The sequence below is a fragment of the Corvus brachyrhynchos genome, unplaced genomic scaffold, assembly GCF_000691975.1.
Source record: "Corvus brachyrhynchos isolate BGI_N302 unplaced genomic scaffold, ASM69197v1 scaffold175, whole genome shotgun sequence".
In the NCBI taxonomy this organism is placed as follows: domain Eukaryota; kingdom Metazoa; phylum Chordata; class Aves; order Passeriformes; family Corvidae; genus Corvus; species Corvus brachyrhynchos.
The window spans coordinates 2,825,048-2,831,691 of record NW_008238448.1 but is presented as its reverse complement, the minus strand read 5'-3'; positions in this window follow the sequence as shown (position 1 = coordinate 2,831,691).

Sequence of the window (6,644 nt, the reverse complement as noted above, 5' to 3'; positions counted from 1 at the left end):
CATGAATCAAAGATGGCACCAAGGATATTTCACTGTCAATGAACCACATTCCACTTTGAGGTTTCCTAAGTAACAAAGAATTGAGATTAAAGATAGACCCTCAAAGACCAGCTCTCTGGCATACAGCAAATGGGAAGGAAATGTGCAGCAGTTTAACCAAAAGGCTGTTCCAGTTAATTAAGACTGTACCAGAACGAGAGCTTGGTCATTACTATACACAGTTTTACCCGAATGTAAACTGCTGGAACAATATTGATTCAACATGAGAAACCATGAAATACTGCTGTCTAAAGTGAAGAATTTCCAAAATGATCACGAAAGTTCCAGAGTCTCTCCTCCTGCCAAAGTCAATTAAATTTACTTTATTTAAAAATATCTCTTCTGTTGAGGGAGAAATTTGGAGCCAGCTGCCCTCCCTCTCAGCGTATGTTAGTGATAATGACAGGTGAATATGCACTATACAGTAGCTTCATATTTCTACGCCTAGAATCCATGTCACTTTCTATTTTTGAGAGCTGATTGAGTGTTTACTAGGCTACGCTTCATCCCCCTCCTTCCTCTGTACCATAACCTTGTAACCCAAGATGCTGGTGGCAGTATTGGGTTTGCAGTGCTCTGACCTTTTGTCCCTCTGCTTGGAATTGCCTGGGTTTATCCCGTGAGGATGCCGGTTGGGTTACACTGATAACCTTTCATGACATGACTGGTGAACTTCCCAACAGAAACAGGAAAGGACCATGACGTACCTTGATTCAAATAGCAGCAAATTTGGGTTCCTGTTAGGCTAATATGGTGTTAGATGTTTCTGAAATGACCCTGGATACACATGGGGCTGTGAAGGGAATTACCATTTAAGACTCCATTTGATTCACAGGTGACATGGGGACTGAATTCACAGTCTGGGCCCCTTTCTCCAGTCTTTATTCAGACAAAATACTTAGTGAACTTCTTATTTTGCCTAGTAAAGACAGGTCAAGCCACTTGTGGAATCATCACATGTATTTAACAAGAAGAAGCACTTTCTTAAGCACTATGCCACTGTGCATCACTCCACATACACACCTGATGCCAAGAAGATATGCAAAGAAGGAATGACAAAGGATCATGACAAATGGGAAGACATTTGAGTTAGTCATTCCCATCTGGAGGGTCACCACCAAAGTTACCTGGGAGTTTTATCTGCGTACCAACTAAAAGACAAATCTGGAACTAGAGCACTGACCACCAGTGTTTGGTGGCCTTGTTCGCAGAATAAAAAAAATGTTGGTGGAAACTGGACAATTGCTGGTATTTGTTAGTAAAGCTCTGGCGCTTTTTATGTGTTTAAAATCTTTCAGTCTATCTAAAAGTAAAACAATGGATTTGCACCCTTTCTCCTGATTTCTGATGTACATCTGAATTCGTGTTTCCAAATCCCCTTCATTTCACTTCAAAAATATTTTATTCTCTACTTCAATTTTCTGTGACTATCCTAATATAAAATATTAAATCTTGCATACTTTTTTATATGCTACAACTCGGAGGTGAGCACAATTCCCAGAAAAAGATCACAAAATTTCCTATCAATCAATGAGATAAAACCCATTACTTTGAACCTCCCCTTTGCATAGTATTTGAGTTAATTTTGGCTTTGCCATACAGTAAAACTGTGCCTTATTGAATGGTTAGTTGCTGCTCAAAACAATGATTTCTCCTCCTCGGACCCCTGGCTGTGTCTTCCCACCCTTCCCTTTGGCCAGCACAGGCACCCATCTGATGCAGTGGAGAACCAAGTCAGGAAGCTTAGCTGGCAGAAAATGAATCACTCTTTTTTCATGGTTTAGTTTTCTGCTCTCATGGTTTGAACAAACTCACTGAGGATTCAGAAAACTGCAGAATTACACTAAAAAAGCAGCACACTTAGACTGGTTCAAATATTCTCTGAAACTTTACTTTTACTATTTCCAAGAGTAGAGTTTTTTCTGGTATAACTAGAAATACTTCTATCTTGCCACTTTTTCGGGCCATGGTCTTGTACATCACCCCCATTTTGACAGTTCTGGAAAGCTCAGTGGACAAGACTCAGATTCCTTCTAGAACATATTTCCATACTTTGCTTTCCTTATACCTCCAAAACATATTTAATTATATTCAAGGCAATGCTAAATTTGAAAACTCGTACACATAACTTACCAAAGTAACATAACAAAAAGCAAAACCAACTTATTTTGCCTTTCAGGTATTTTAATGAATTGCTAATAGTTTTCCCAAGCAAAATTCTTTACTTTTAATCATTACCCTCTTTTTTAATTCATCCCTTCTTTGAGGATTTAAAGCCCTTTTTCATAAAGCCATAACCTGTCAGTGGTCACTTGAAATACAACTAACTGCTATTTTCCATACATTTCATAGTCATATTTTATAGCAATTGATTTTTTTTATGTGGATGCACATCAAAGAGTTTATATTTATTCATAGAGAAGACTCATTGGCTTTGATTAAGTATTCCTGAGAGTAACTGCTGATCATTCTAGTATTTCCAGACACCAAGTGATGGTCTTTCCCAATTCACTACAAAATATATGGCATCAGGGCAAGCACAGTGACAAGGTCTGGTTGATTACGCCAGCCTCCAGGCTGAGCTGTCATTCCTAGGGTTGCTGAAAGAGGTAATAGACCTTTACATTTGGCTTGTCTGCTTGACCTGCCTGTTAACTGGTGGTTAACAGTTAATGCATTTCCCAACAGTGTTCTGTGATAAAGGAACACGCTCACGGTTTCATAATGCATATTTCATTGCCATTGCTGTCTTCATCAGTTAAAAGTCTGTCTTTTCCAATTTACAATAGGGTTATAAAGCTTCACTGATTTTCATGCTCTGGAAAACAGTAGCTAATAAATAGTACAAATTGCAAGCCTTTTACCCACGTGTGGCTGCTTTAGAGCTCAAAGTATCATCCTTGATAATGATGAGAAATGCTGGCCTGGCTCTTACATGTCTGATAAGTGTGCACAAAACAGCTGAGCAAATTAAGAAACCAGGGCAAAAAGGCAAAGATCATGCATGCGATTAAGGTAGACAATGGTCCTCCGTGAAACATGGTATTTGATAATTTCATTTTGAAAAGGCAATATGACTTTGAAGCTCTAACAGTATTTTCCACAGAGCTGACAAGTAAAGATGACAGATGTCCCGCTTGCTCACTATCCACTGTCACAGCAAATACAGTTTTCTTGTCACCACCTACAAATCCCAGGATACAGCTGCCTTTCCTCCCTTCCTCCCATTTATCCCTCCCTGTCTAACTCCACATTTCCTCACCACACCTGTTCTGCCAGAGCTTCCGTCAGCTTCCCTCACAATCACTGCCCCCAGTCCCTGACGAGTTTCCTGAGCTCATCTCCAAAGTCCCTATCCTTCTTTTAATGGCTTATTACTGTCATGCTGCTAACTGCAAGCAATTGAACACATATTTTTATCAAATAAAAAAAGGAAAGAATTAATTTCTTGGATAAATCTGGAAGTAAATGGTGTTGCAGGGAAAACTTGAATTCAGTCAGGATTTCACTGACACGCACTGTTGATTTTTATTGGTATCAAGGGGAGTCCCATAAGGATCTATTTTCTCTTGCAAAGCTTAAAATAGGCCAAAGAGATAACAACAACTAAATGATGCTCATAAAAAATACCTACAAGAAAATTATTACAATACTGGCACAGATCATTCTGTGAACAGTCAGCATGTTTTGATATTAGACCTCAATTTTGCTTCCTACTGCTCTGGGAGGACTTTTCATTCTGGGATGCTACATCTGGCCTGAAACTACTCTCCAGACTCAGCAACGGTGTCCTTTCTCTCTCCCTTACAGGCTCCTCAAGACCTTAAGGCACATCTTTCCAAGACTCCATCACAATCCATAGATGCTCTTGCCAAAACTCCACCTTCCTAGTCCCTTACAATTAATTTGTCAAAAGGAAATTCTCAACCTCAGCTGCTTTACTCACAGATTAAATGAAATACACAGGCTATGCTACACAGCAAAATTGAGATCTAGGTATCACCAAGTGAGTCATTTTCAGGTCTTGAAGCAGCACAGTACAGTGAACATTAGTACCTAAGTACTGAACAGGCTTTTATATCTCTGTGGCACCAAGCTGACGCAGCTATGCTGCTTCCAGCACTCCTGCAAGTATCCCTGCATGGCCCTGTCTTGTGGCATGTGGATAACCTAATTCATGTCAGCATCCACCTGGTAGCTCTGCACCAGCTGAGACACACCTACCATTGCTGCTCTGTGCATCTGAAACATGAGCGCAGGACTCCAGCTCAGCTGCCTAAACTCTCCTCAGCGTCTTTTGCATCTTCCACAGCAATACAAGGTGCACTTCCCTCCAAGCATCACCTCTAGTTATCGAGTTCCCTTGCTGCAAAGAACTTTCTTTTTAAGGAGTAGGAGGTAAATATCTGTGTCTCCTCTTGCCCTTCCCCTGAGGCTTTATCATTCTTCTCTCTTCTCTGTTAGTTACAGCAGATAAGACTGATTCAGCCAGTCAGCAGGCTCTGTTGCTCATGCAACTGTATAATTCTGCTTTTGCCCTGTACTGGATGTCCTCTTTCGACTCAGGAAAAAAATATGTTTTAGTGTCTGAACTGGCTGAATAAACATTTCAGTAATTAAGTTAAGTATAGTCTGCCTTCCTGCAGATCTCTAATCCTGTTGGGGCTACATTAGCCCTTTACACTTATAATATCAACAGTCACATAGACAAATGACATATATAGAGAAGCTATTCAAAACAACCCACATCCTCTGCTATCCTGGTGGTCACTCTCTAGTGAATCTAAATCATATGACAGATCTTTGACCAAGATAGTACATTTCCCAAGTCTTTCTTTCATCAGCAAAAGAAGTACTGCATTGATAAGAAAAGTCAAAGGTCATCAAATAATATAGTGCAATTATATTTCTCAGGCTGTTTGGCTTTAAAAGAAGTTTATGTTCACAGGCTGCAAAACATCCAACTTTCACAGACATAAATACCCACAGTCCACCCAGAAGCAATTCCCACCACAGAATTTTTCCATGCCCCTAGAGGACAATGGATCTAAGGAAAATGTAGAGCAATGAGGTTCCATCTGAAAATCAGCAAAGGAAAGATCCTCCCAAAATGCAAAACCAGGTAAGAATTAAAGCGTAGCAGATATTTCTCAAAGAGAAAACATGTCAAATTTGTGGTGAAAGTGCTTCCTGAAATGTGTCATAGACAATCTTCTGGCAGGTGCCAAAAAGTTTCAATTCCATGGTGTCGGCAAGTTCTCCTGAGACTTCACGTTGGAGGGATGAAGCAGGCAGTACCTCTAGAGGAGGAGCTCTCTAATCATCAGACTACTCTTGCCTCCCTACCCAACCTCCTGTGAATTCTGCAATGTCATCCCTGGGTTTGCATAGCCAAAGTAGTGAAACCCAATGGGAGTTTGCTCCTCCAAGCATCGCCGCAGAACAAGCAGTGACCAGGTATTTTTAATAACAGTAACCTCAAAAAGTATACTCTGTAATCAATAAGAAAATGCAGATGTGAAATGGGAATCATCAAAGGCCGCTAGTGTCAGAGGTTGTGTGGAGGGCAGTCAGCATGGAGCTGCCTTAATGTTCATGTGTGAACCCAGGGTGCTCCATAGCACTCAAGCATGTCTCCTGCAGTGCAGACATAACACAAAGCTCCCTATAGTAAGTCTCATCCAAGACCCTAATACAAAACAGATAAATACGTACAGGGAAAGGGTGTTTCAGTTACAAAAATCTTTAATAAAACCTTTTAAAGCCATGTTATGGCAAAGTAGGTGTGAGTTACAGCAACCTCCTCTTGTATACAGGTACTTAATCTATGTGCAAGTCGGCTTCATAAATGAACACAAGAGAATACAGGGGACTTTTCAGGCAGACATAATTAGTTGTGAATTTATTAGAGCAACACAGCAACTCATAGATTATCACCTGAAATCCAGAGCACAAATTATGGTTCCAGTCTATGCATTGGGGAAGTCTATAAACACTTGTCCATACAAGAGAAAAGCCTTAAATGACATCTCCAAGCATGATGCCCCTGTGATATATGTCTGGATGCCAGTCACAACTGGGCCATGACTGTCTTTACAGCTGTCCAAACCAAAACCCTGCACTCGTGTGTATTCACACCATAAAGAAGTTTCTATCTCAGTAAGGAACAAGGCTTTGGACTGTACTCCAAGTTTATTCTCAATGGACAACTGGTCTTTCTAACCATGTGGGACATGTTTTATTTAGGGGTATTTTCCTCAGCCTAAGAAGTGAAAAAATCAACAATGACTGAATATCCTGCCTCCCCTGCAGTTAAGTACTGAATCATTAAATTCCTGCAATCTTTCCTTCTCCTCACCATTTCTGACGGGACAGTCACTCAGAAAGAATATGCACGTGTCCAACTGCACTGAAGCTGCTGGAGCTTCCTTACCATGTGGCTGTTTGCCCTACTCTGTGCAGAACTTGCCTCTGCCTGTGGTGTCAGCTTGAAGTACAATAAAAAGTAACATGCTTTGTCTCCCAGATTATCTACCCACGGTCTGCACATTATTGCAGCAGTCTGCCCAAGCAAGACCTCTCCAGCTGAGGAGAGAACGCTCTTC